A 13397-nucleotide genomic window follows, 5' to 3' on the forward strand; every position below is an offset into this window, starting at 1 on the left:
ATAAGTACTGGTATTCAGCTGACTCTGTGTCCAAAACAAACATGAATGTCTTTTGAATAAGAGATATATTTTGAATGTTTCATTTCTGTGTTCTGAGTTATTCATGCACACTAATAAGCCAAAATAGTTTGTTTTTTCTGCCCATGGAAATATATTTCCAGGCACAAGCTTGCAGACAGGTAGCATGCTGTCCACTAACAGAGCAAATGAGAGTGACTTGAATGATGGCTTGATAGGCACTTTCACTGAACCTGGTAAGGGGACATAAGTAATTTATGTTAAAAAAAATAGCAATTAATTTATTAATTACAACATTGTTATCTAAAGCTTGAGGATCAAAGAACTTTTCATGGATTCTAATCTTCTGATGGTACAAATGAAATCTAGGGAAGGGTAGCCACAAACTTTTTTTGCATTCCTTATGTGCAAGGCATAGATGATGGAGCATTCCACAGATATACAAGAGCTAAGAGTTTCTGACATTCATTTACATATTGGAAACCTATTCAAGGTTTTTTTATGCTATTATTTTTGATATCACATATGTTGTTTTACCACAGAAAGTAAAGTTTGAGGTGATGAATAGCTACTCCCTTGGTGTAATGTTTGGTGAGGAGTTTCTGTTGACATATCAAACACATTGTAGAGAAAAAAAATTGTTTTGACTCCACTAGAATACCTTGCATGCTTCCTGAAAGAGAAGTTTGTAAGTTATTCATAATAAATTTAGCAATTATATGAAGTTATACTGCTGTAAAACAAAGTGAGGAGTACAAATAAGTCAATCTTATATATTGCAGTCCATCTCCAGTCTGCTCACCATTTTTTCTTTCAGACCTTCAAATGTGTAATAATAAATGCTGCAAAGAGTTGCTTAGGTTATAAGATAGTCAAAACAATTTCATTGCTCCTCCACAAGATTGTTGTCACATTTGATCCCCTATGTATGCCCCCTTTCATCAATTTCACACAAGCCATAGCTTTTTAGGATACAATAGAAAGTTTTTCTTAAGATCATTTGACCATGTGAACTGTTTTTGAATGACAACACAATTAACTCTTTCTATGGAAGCAAATGCATTATTTGGAAGTCCAAAGAATTAATAATGACCAAATGACTGATGTATCTGAGTTTTCTTATTTCCTACTAACTAGTTTTCAAAATAACAGTTCTATAATAACATTTTATGTAAAATACACAGTTCAAGACAAGCTTTCAGAGTGCTTTGCAAAAAGGAAAAAGGAGAGGTTTTAAAAAAAAAAAACTTTCAAAGCCTCAGGTCAGGACACTTGGATTATAGACTAAGGTCCAAAACAAATTAATATTTAATATAACCCTTCCTTCTCTTATAGACACACTCCTTACCAAACTTATGGTTGATAAGAAATTTTTTATGTCCAGTCAGTAATAGAATTACAGATGCTATACATAAAATATTGAAAATGTCCTGGCCTGTGTTGGACAGGCCCCATTTCCCCTATCTGTACTTCAGTTGAATATATCAGAAGTCTGCTGCCCCTTCATCTTAAAGATGGATGCCTTCCATCATGTTCCTTTTATTTTATTTATGACTTACCCTTGTTCATGTAGCACTAGCTAACCTTTCATATAATTTTGGAAGGTCTGATGCTTTCTGTTTACCACTGGGGCATAAGACATAAATGAGAAAGTACTATGTGTGTTAAACTCTTGTAAAAGGACACAGGTGAGGGCTGGGTTAGTACCAACTAGACATTTTGTTTAACACAGTGCACAGGAGTCTATACTCTTAATTTTAGAGGGTTTAGCTATGTCAAACACATCAGAACAGCTGAATCTGTGTATCTGAACTGAACTTATATGTATAATGAATATGGACATCAGGGATTCAGAGATTCTAGTACTGACTGCAGCACTTAGTCATGCAGAAAATGACCACTGTAGATTAGAGAATGTTATTGATCTTTGTTTCCATCATCCTTTGTCTTTCCTTTTTTTTCTTTTCTTTTTTTTTTTTTTTTTCATTCAGCATGAAAATGCTATTCAGAGATGAATTTTCAATTTATTTTCTTTGGAATAACCTTTAAAATTTAACAATATTAAAATAATCTGTTTCAGAGAAGGAACGCATGGACAAGAAAAACAGTAAACCAAGAATTTCTTCATATGTCTGTATTGATAGAGTTTCCTAGCAAAATTGACAAAATAACACTTTCTCAACTGTCTGTTAGCCCTCAGGGTCTTAGTTATACAATGGCCAAAATTTAACCTCAGGGAGCAGAACTATATTGTACACATATATAATGCACTAAAAGTGAAACAGCAGAGTGGCAGACTGCAGGGCAACATCCTGCAGTCTGAATGGAATTGCTCTCCATCTGGAATTTCAGGGAAATCAAAAAGCTTGCTGTTATGTGGCTGTGAAAATCTTATAATTTTTATTGTTTTCCACTCTATCCCTTGCACATATTTTATTAAAAATTATTTAAGCTCATCCTTGAGTAGACACAAACCATTTAGACTCTAGATACATACAGAAAGCTATTGGCAGTTCAGCACAGTACTCTTATAAGGTAAAGAAGGCTATTATGGTGCTTTTGCATTGCTGTGTCTCCTAAGTGTTTCCCCTCTTTTTTCTTGCTTTCCTATATGTTCTATAACTGCATTTAAGTGTTAATCTTGCTCCTGCAAGTGGGCTACATCAGAGAAAATAAGTAAAAGACAAATTTTGTGCAAGACCAATACTTGGACAATATTAATTACAATCCTCAGTTAACTGGGATGTGGAAGGGATGTTCCAAATTTAATTTATGGTTTCCTCTTGGAGCAGTTATTTTGAAATTCCATGATTACAGGCACAGCACTGTAAAACACATCAAAGAAAAAATTTCCTTTCAAAGCAAACATTTAATGTAGCAGCTATACAATTTTTTTTATTCTGAAAGGTTTTTATCATATTTATGTATGACGTATTCTGGTCTAAAAGGATAACAGCCTATATATAAAATGAAAGAAAATAGGGAGATTTTGAAGAGAGAATCATAGAACAAGTTATAGTGGAAGACCCTTATAAAAACCATCTAGTCCAAACCCTCTAAAATGAGTAGCAGCATCTTCAACCAGATCAGGTTTCTCAGAGCTCCATCCAATCTGATCTTGCATGTTTCCAGAGATGGAACATCTACCACATCTCTGGGCAACCTGTGCAAGAGCTTTAGTAAATAACTTCTCATAGTAAAAAATGTCTTCGTTATACATAGTCTCGTTTAGTTTAAAAATGCTACCCCTTGTCCAAAGGATGAGAGAAAGGGTGCAGAGCAACATAGGTAATTTCAAGTGTTATTTTGCTTAGACCAGTTTCATACTCCTTCATTTAGTGTGAGTAGAGAGTGAGTCCTGCCTGTCAACTTTACTGTAAGACAAATCAGAACCAAAATGTAACTTGCTCTGAAAACTTTCAGTTGCAAGGTAATGGATTCTTCTGTTTTTCCTTTACTTGCCTTCAAACAAAATATCAAACATGATTGTGGAAAAAAAAAAAAAACAAACAAGCAAACAAGCAAACAAACAAACAAACAAATTACTTCACTATGTTAGCACATAGAATGCTGCAGGGGAGGATTGTTCTGGGATTCTGAATTTCTGGAAAACAGAAATAAAATGTTCCAAATTTATTTTCAGTGACCCTCCATTTTTAATAGACTGCTAATTTGTTTTGGAGTACTTAAGTATTCAGAAATAAAAATTCACTCTTTGATGCTTGTTTGGAACCTGATTACTTGATTCTGTGTCAACCTATATGGCTGTTAATCTCTGTGGACTAAATTCAACATAGCATATGTAGGTCATCAGACAAAACCTCCACTGAAATCAATAGCAGAAATAAATTATTCTGGTATAGCATGTCAGTCTGCATTTGATTTGCAGATACATGATTACTCTGAACTGTTAGCTTCATTTACTTTTATTGATTTTTACTGTGAAATGCTTACTAATTGCACATCAGATTTTTAAAGGTGCTTAATTGCATACTTTAGACTAGTGTTAAATTCCATACATTGATTATCTGTGAATTATGTTCCAGGGAGTTCCATATCTATGCCATGCCTGTTTTCTGTAATATTATGGGCCATATCATTAGCTCAAAGTCGATTATAGAATTACAGTAACAGAGATGGAGGAGAAGAGAAGCTAGCTCCATTTTCAGGGTTTGAATACTAAAGGCAAGATCAAAATTTTTTAAAAAATGAGTGATCCAGATCCAGTCTTTGAATAATACACAGTCCAAGCATTTTATGTCTCAGGTCCAAGTTAAGCAAAGATTTGCCACTCTGTCTGACACCTCAGTATTTAGCGTGTATCAGGGTGCTCAAGCCTCAGAGAAAAAGCAAAAATTCAGGCAGAACCCTTAGATACCAGCCTGAGTTAGAATTCATTTTCCATACGTGCCTTCTTCTGGGAAGTGGGCAATATCCACTCTTAGGCAACTCAGAGAGGAAAACTTCACTGATAGGGCTCTGGTTATAAAAGTACTCTATGACAGTCAGATGCTGCCATCAACATTCAGTGGCAATAGATGGGAGATTCCAAATTCAGTGACAAGAAAAAAAAAAATTGGATTTGCTCATACAATTAAGAAATTTATGTGTGACCCCATCTACCATCCACAGCCCAGTCAGGTCTAGGGGAAGGACTTGTCTGGTTAGGGTGAAATTGTCCAGATCTCTAGTTATAAACCAAAGTTTAGAACCAGGTATTGTACAGGTATTCTGTTTTCTTAATAGCAATTTATGTGCATTACAATTTGATTCCCTTTTTAGGTTATCCAAATTTCTCCCTTGGTGTCCCTATTTGTGTTTGAACTTAGACAATCCATCATTTACAAATAGGAAAGAAATGTATAGAAAGGTTTAATGTCTATGCCCACCATATTTATAGATGTTCTCTTTGAAAAATATTTTGACTTCAAGTCACTCTGTACCCATTTTTTTTTTCAAACAATATTCTACTGAAGTGGAAGGAGCCCTGTGAGTATGAATAAAATGACAACAAGAAAAAGCCAATAAAATTACTGGAAATTTAACTAAACAGTTTCAAATCTGAAAACAAAATTTGATCTGAAAGCTGGTTCTTATTTTATTAAAGTCACTTTGTTAATGCCTATAAAAGTATAAATCATGTTTTGCTAATGTGCTCTATCTGGAGACTGTTAAATCATTCTGCAATAATATTGTCTTGGGTAACTTTGTGAACTTTGTGAAGAACATAAATGTTCTTTATAAGTTTATAAGGGTCTGATGGTTAAGAACTATCTGAAACATGTCCAGTAGGCACAGAAATAAGATATAATTGAGGCAAACACTGGAGTCATGTGTTAAAGCTGCCAGGCTTCCTATTATACCACATAAAAATTCTCCCTTGGGCTAGGCTGCCATAAGAGTTCTCAAGTCTGAGAGAAAATAAAGCATCAAAATGCTCAACATTTTTTGAGACACAAGAAGATACAGAAAAAGCAATCACTGTTTTGTCTGCTTCTGCAAATTTAAAATAAGTGTTTAATTTATTAAAAATAACATTTTGGCAGTAAAAAGTCCTAGGCAACTGAATTTCTGGTCTTGTTGAGGCCTTTGAGGTATGAAGTTAGATCAGCGGTGATGAGGAAAATCTGATATTTCAGTTCAGACCTATTAAATGTTTGAGAGCACATGCTATTTGTTTATCATTGCATAACAAACCTTACTGCAGCTTTTAGTTTGCTGTCTGGGGTTCTTAATACTGGAAGCAGAAACATTTTAGGAAGAAGAGAAATCTTACAGCCATGAGGTCACTTGTTTGCTGTGTACTTTAGGTACTGCTAACCAGCGCCATGACCTCTCCTTGCTCTCCAAGCTGGAAACTGTGGGTTGTTCTGGTCCTCTGCCCAAGTCTTTAGGTGGAAAGTGGCCATGTCCTCTCATACCTCTCAAGTGTGCCAAACAGTGTAACAGGGTGCAAAACAATCCTTCTGGTCTGAGCAATACTGCTTTTAAATTCTTTAACTGCTCCTTGGGCTACACTGAGATGAGTAATGACACAATTGACTCCTGGGAAAGAACAGAGGGCTGTAGTATATTACACCTAGTGTTAAAAGAAAAAGTATAAACCACAAACCACAAATCATGCTCATGATTTGGAAACAGGTAAATATTTTTCTGCCAGATTCCCAGACAATCGTAAAAGAGGTAGGAGTACCCACGTGACAAGGTTCTCTATGCTCAGTCAAGAGTCATACAGATTAAAAGCAGAAATATGAAGTAAACTTTTCTTCCCCCTCTTGAAACAGGAGACATACTTGGCAGCTTGCTTTGCCACTAATGTGGAACTGTGAACATTTGGCTCCAAGCCAGTTCTGGGAAGAAAATTGCTAAAAGACCATTTTCTCATATGGTATTTCTCTGACATGGGAAGAGGTAGAAAATGTTGTAAACTTTATGAGGAAAAATATTTTGTGTTTGTTCATACCCCAGACATGAAGGCCTGTGTATTGAAGACAGCCTTTACGTATTTATTGACTGTATGAGAAGCTGGGGCTTGATTCCCAGCCGCCCTGATTTTGCATCTCTCCTCTTGGACAAAGGTGAGAGATGATTGCCAAAATGGGAAGTGCACCAACAATCTTCACCACCTGCCACAACAAGATGTTGTTACTCTGAGTATATCTAAGACTTCTCTAATTTATATTCACAGACAAATCAGTCTTTGCAATGTGGGGAATGGAGGAACCTACTTTTTTCCAAGCAGAAGGGAGAGGATCATTTCCCCAATCTCTGAATTACTCACAGTTCACTTGTTTCTGTACAAATTTTATGCACCAGCTGATCAACTTCAATTAATTAATGGGAAATATTACTAATACTAAATACATTACTTTTATTTTCTTTGAAGTATTTCTGAGTCCTTGTGCTCAAAAACCCTCATTTTGGAATTATCAGGGTAAAGTACGGGGAAATTTATAAGAGCAGAACAAAAGCAGTCAGCAAAGGCTAAAGGATGGGAGATTTATGTTCATAACTGTGTGGAGGGAATCAGAGAACACCAGTGATTTACAAAACCTATTGAAGTATAAGAAGAAAAGGTTATAAAATATCCCTGCAAACATTTATGGGAGATATCAGAAAAACATTGTCAGAGAGATTTGGCTATGAGAGTCACCACACAGGAGAAGTAGGAGGAGGAATGTTAATCATTTTTATTCAAAAAACCCTCTGATACTTATGACTATTTTTTAAAAAATAAAAACATACTGGAGTATAAAAAAAAATTAAAGAACCTTCATTACTTAACTAAGATAGTAGAAAGAAATTGCTCTCCTCTTCAAATGATGATTACCAGTAGGATCTTCTAGAAGTGAAATGACAAAAACCACTTTGGGCTCCTAAGCAAGACTGCCCTTCAGGGAAAGTTACAATGCCATAGTTGCAGTAAGTTTTGAATGGCAGAATTTGGCAGCTTTGGGCCACTGGAAGCAATGGAGGAGGGGGGCTGCAGACCAGGGCAGTGCAGGAGAGGCAGCCACTGCCTCTTCATGTCAGCACTGTGCTGCCTTCCAGGGCTCTGCTGATTCCCACTGCAGGCACGCAAAGGCGAGAACTCAAATCCAGGAGGGTCCCTCACTATCCAGTCTGCTGACAGTCAGCACAGATTGCATGTACTGCAAAAACACCTTCTGCACTATTTGTACTTTCCAGAAGAGATCCAAGGCAGTGGTCTGAGCAGTATTCAGTGCAGCTAGCTATCAGGGATGTTAGAAATAAACAGTTGCAAACAGAGCTGGTTGAAAACTTTCAAATACATTTTTATGTAGAGGTACATACTTTACACAACACTGAATATACTCACAACAAGCTGCTGGTTGTCATCCTTTTCTTGTTTTCTTTTTCTATTCACCAATTCCTGCCCAATAAAGGAAAAGCAGAGAATAGAAAGGGTGACTGACAAAAATAAAGGTTAAATAAATAAAAATCATCAAATCAAAAAAGGAAATGTTTGCAAAATAGGAGCAGATTAAGACAAATATCCACCAAAAAATAATGAAAGAATATTGATAACATTTAAAAAAATATTTATTAGAGTCTATGCCTTTATACAATTTTAGGAAAGTCTAAACAAAAATTCTCCAAAAGCAAAGACAAAAACACCCTCCCCCAAAACTAGCAAAGCAAAAAAACAAAACCCCAAAAAAATCCCAAAAGAAAAGCCTGAAAAAATCCAACCCCTGAAAAACCTCAAGCAGAAAAAATGTTCATATTTTTGCTAAATCGTAATGCCTATATAAACTCCTAAAATACTTTAGGTACTGGGCAAATCAAGAATTAATTTCCCAGGTAAGGTTATTATGATCTTTAAGAAACGTATTTTATTCTGTCACAGAACAAATATACAGATTGCTTTGAAATCCAACCTAACAAGGAAACTCAGTGATGAAATAAACACAGGCGACTTGGCTGCAAATAAAAATTTCCTAAGCCATGGCGCTATCTCATTTCAAAGTTTGAGTAGTAATTCCTTTTTTCTTGGTTTTTTTTTTTTGGAATACAAACGTTTATGTATAGACATATTGTTTTGTTTTCCATTTATGCCTTTTTTAATCAATTAGAGGACCAATCTATACTACATTCCTCTCTGTCCCTTCCCTCTCCCTATTTCTTCATTCTTTTTCAATCAAAGGACAGAACCACTTTTTGATAAAGACAGAAATTGAGGCTTGCTTTTTACTTCTAAACATGCCTCATCTCCTTGGGAGCATATTTAATGTATTCCCTTGTTGAATTTAGAATAAAGCCATGGAAACTTAGCAACTTACTTACTTAAGCAATAAAGAGTTGTCATTTCACAGTTGCAAGACTCAGCCCCTATAAGCCCACACTGCTCTGGAGTGGATAGTAGATCTTACAGCAGCTTGGTAAAAAAAAATTGTATGGAAAATATTTTTAATTTTTTAAAAATATGTATCAAATGCATATAATTGAATATAGTATTGTTAATTGAATATAAATCACAGCATATTCTGTGATTTTGTGGATTAAAATAATAAATGACAATCATATTTCACTATTCATTCATCTACTTTCAGGTGAATCTCCATAACCTTGGAAATCTAGAAAGCTGAAAATTTATGAGAAAGCTCCTTTAAATTATAAAAAGTATCTCTTGCCCTACACATCTGTAAAATCTAAAGTGAGTACAATTTGTATACTTAAAATAAAAAAAGTTAAAATTGAGTGAAATGTACCATGGTTTTAAATTGCTTTCAATTACCATTAAACCTTTTTGAGAGCAATTTGCATAATGTTTCATAAACATGTAGGCAGATTAACCTTTTTAGTTAATTTATTCATTAGCAGTAAAAATTCAAAGCATCTCTTATGAGAAAATAATGTCTTGCTGTTAAATTACATGGAAACAAAGCAATTGGGACCTAGTTGCCTCAGTTGTCCTTGTGTTAAAGCACAAAACAGAGGAGAGACTGAAACTTCACCTGTTAGCAGAGTGTTGATTAAATCACCTGTTTGTGAACAACTAACAGTATTACAAGAAGATTAGGTGAAGTATTAATTAGAGATAGGCTAGAAGAGTCCTGCCTGGAGCAGGTACCTGCAAATATGGGAGATGGAAGGACAAAAAAGTATGAGAAAAGACAAAGGGTTTGACTCTTTCCTGTCTTAAATTCCATAATCTCATACATCCTGTCAATGCAAAGTGTGGTAGTTCAACACTGGTTTTCTGTCACTATGATTCCTTTACATGTCTGTAGCTGGCTGCTTGAGATAGAAAGGAGTGGTCACATTCCTTTCTGCCCCAGTGTGGTCTCCATCCTTTATTTTGCCTCTGAATGAATTGAGGTTGCATGTGAGAATCTAAAAAGTGGTTGAAGTTTGGATGCTTATGTGGTATTTTATTAGCCAGGTTCTAAAGGCATTTTGAACAACAGGAGATTAAGTTTTTCTTATGAGCTGGAATTGAACCATTTCCAGATTGATCTTAGGGCATTGGCAGATCTATCACTTTGGGTAAGGCTATACAGTGTTGGGTGATACAGGCCACAGTAGCTTGTACAGAGCAGCTGCTTAGCTGATGGAGATAGAGCCTGAATGAATAGTTTGATAGTTCACACTAGTTTCAGACCTATCCTTACATCTCTTCATTAGAGAAACAAAATTCAGCTCGGTCATTAGTCATAATGCTGTCCATTGTGTTTTGAGTGTATCTAAAACAAATATAATATTGCAAGGAGTGGCCCTGTCTTTATCTTCTTTACTCAGGTATAGGGGTGAATATTAATGTTATATAATATAACTCTATTAAATTTATAATTACTTCCAAATTTAAATGTCAGGACAATCAGCTTGATATTTTTACACTTTTCCAGATCTTTTTATGGGTTTATATCCGGAAGAGATATACTGATCAAGATTTCAAAGTTAAGGAAACTCCACACTCCCTTCTGGTTATTCCAAATAGCCAGATTGTACAGATGACATAAGAATGTTGAAATCAATAAGTGCACAATTATGCAGAAGCATTAAATTATCCAATATGAAATATTATTCATGGTCCTTTTGCATTGCTGTCATGTGCTGCTTAGTGGAATGTTGTTGACTTAACTGATGTAAGTCAGTCGCAAAATCTGTAAAAATCTCAAAAAGACTGTGGAAAAAGTTAAAAAATGAATAGATTCTCTACAGAAATTTAAAAGAGATTAAATGTTTAAGGATGGTTCCTTACCTTTTAAGATGCTTACCAATTTTCTAGTAGAATTATATATTAAAAAGCTCTACTGTCTTTCAAATAAAAAACAAATGAAAAAAATCCTAAAAAACCCACAATGTGTTCATAAATACAGGAGTCTAAATGTCTGGAGGAAAGCACACTATTTTTTCTTAGAAAGGTCTCATGTGATCTTAACGTTATATTTGCTGTGGGTTTTTTTTTAACCTACCTTACTAACCGCTAGAGAAGCATGCAAATTCCATGATTAACACACTTAAATGGAAATCCACCAGAAAAACAGATGTTTTTAAAAGGTAATATCTTCTAGGAGCAACTATCAGAGTCTTGCTCTATTATTAAGAATTAGCAACCAGTTCGGCTAAAAACAGGAATAATCTGACATGTACAAAAATCACAAAGTTACAATTCTATAAGAATGACAGTGTGGGATTTGCTTGTGATAAAAATGCCAAGTGCTTCACATAAGCACATACAAAGGCTGTCAAACACCCTCTCTATGCCAAATTGATGTTTCACTGGAAGTTTCCACCACGTAATAGATCTGTGTTCTTTTTATATCTGTATTAGACACATCATTCTCTACAAAGTGCCTGAAGCAGCTGAAGCAATCACCTCAAACATGATAATAAATTTCAGTAATATGAACTCTGAACATTTAAAGTTGGAATGCTTTTGTATAAAGTCTGTTTCAGGAACACTTTGCTTTGACTTTCATCAAGAAATCAGATTGTAATATCATAAAATGTTGAAGACAACTTCAGATAGTGTTGTAATCTTCCTGACAGAATCCTAAATACAATTGTATTGTCAAAACCCCCTCAGGAGCAAAACCCCCCAAGGAGCAATTAATATTATGACTGTGGCACTTTGGGTTATTTTTGGGAAAGGAACTGGAGTCAAATGGAAAGCAAAGCTCACTCTTGTTAACAAAAAGGTTAAATGCCAAGTCAAATGGCAGAAAATTGGCTTAAAACATTGGGGATAAAAACAGAATTCTATTTTAATTTTGAAGTGCCTGCCCTGAACAATTGCATATTCACCTTGACAGGAAAAGCTTCTCTTAATGTCTCCTCTTGGAGTAGCTTCCATTATTCTCTTTAAATCATAGGAAATTAGATATATTTTAAGCTCATTTCCCTGTTACAACAAGTAGAGTTTAAAGTGTTTAGATGTAATATAAATTAGTGTCTATTCAACTGAATTGTGATTTCTGATCATTGTACACATCTCTTTATTTTAATGCCCAATTCCATATGAAGACTCCTACTGTTTCAGAAGAAAATAGAAACTCAAATGAATGTTTGGGAAGGAAAAAACAGTGTATAAAAAAAGAGCTCTTAAAAGAAAATCCTGAAAAAACATGATGAAAACACAGGGAAAGATATGATTCTGTTATCAGAGATGAAATGAGATATGTTCTAAGTCAACTTTATTTTGTCAGACATAATAACTTGCTGAGTTTCAGTAAATATGGCATATTTGGACTAAAAAAGAGGATTGTATTTTATGTGACACAGTTCAGTGGTACCTTAACTTGCAGGACTTATGAAAGATTAGAATCCAGTCACTTTACTGCCTAAATTAACTGAGAACCTGGGTAGGAATCTCTTCCTGACCTCCAAAGTGCTCTAACTCCTTAGCTGTTCTGGATTGGCATCATACCCATTGGAATTGCTCCATGAAATATAAATAGATATCCATGATTAAATATTCAGAAGGAAAAATAATTAAAATTGTCCTTCATATCTTTGATGAGCTTTCCTGTCACTGAATCACAAAGTAATTTTTAATCATGCTGTCCTACAAGACTTCCAGAAGAAGTGTGCAAAGAGCCTGGGTTTTGTTGCAGTCTGGTGGTACAGAATGCTCCTAATTTATGCTGGTAAAATCTCAAATAAGCTCAAATAGGACTTTAGCCCATACCTTCACTGAACTGGGTAACTATTACCTGAACAGACATTGCAGTTTTTATGTATCCAAGGGAAGGGCTGATGCAGGCACCTGTCTCACAGCAGTGAGTGCAGAGCTGAGGAAGGCACTCACCTCTGTTTCAGTAAAGTGGCAGAAACCCTTGTTTGTTCACCACTTTCATGAAGTCAGGCAAAGACAGGACTTTCTAGGTGCCCCATTCTCCTCATGGGCAAGACACAGACCTATTGCTACTTTAGAACCACAAAGACTACTGTATGAAACAGCTTCTTGCCTTGACATAATAAATCACTGACTAGCAATTAGTTTAGATTTTGTGGTTGTTTGTTTTATTCTGTTGATTATGTAGCTTTTGAATATCAAGATAAATATGAAAGCTTAAAATTTCCTAAATGTCTAGCAGACACATTTCTTCTCTATGAAAATATATTAAGTAATGTGCTGTTTATCTCCATTAATCTTTCTTATTTTGTATATATTATACTAAGAAATATAAGCATGCCATTCAGATGCTCACGGAGATGATCTTATAGTTGTTTGTTTATGGCACACAGAGCTATAGATTAACAGGACAATCTAATGGTCTACATCATCTCATTTCAGAATATTTATGAATAATCTTCATTTTGACCAGCAAAGACTGGAAAAAGGAAGCAGAAGCAAAAATAAATTTGTAAATAACCTCCCCCTCGGAAATGCAAGGTGCTGAGCATGCAGC

The sequence above is a fragment of the Vidua macroura genome, chromosome 6 (assembly GCF_024509145.1).
Source record: "Vidua macroura isolate BioBank_ID:100142 chromosome 6, ASM2450914v1, whole genome shotgun sequence".
In the NCBI taxonomy this organism is placed as follows: domain Eukaryota; kingdom Metazoa; phylum Chordata; class Aves; order Passeriformes; family Viduidae; genus Vidua; species Vidua macroura.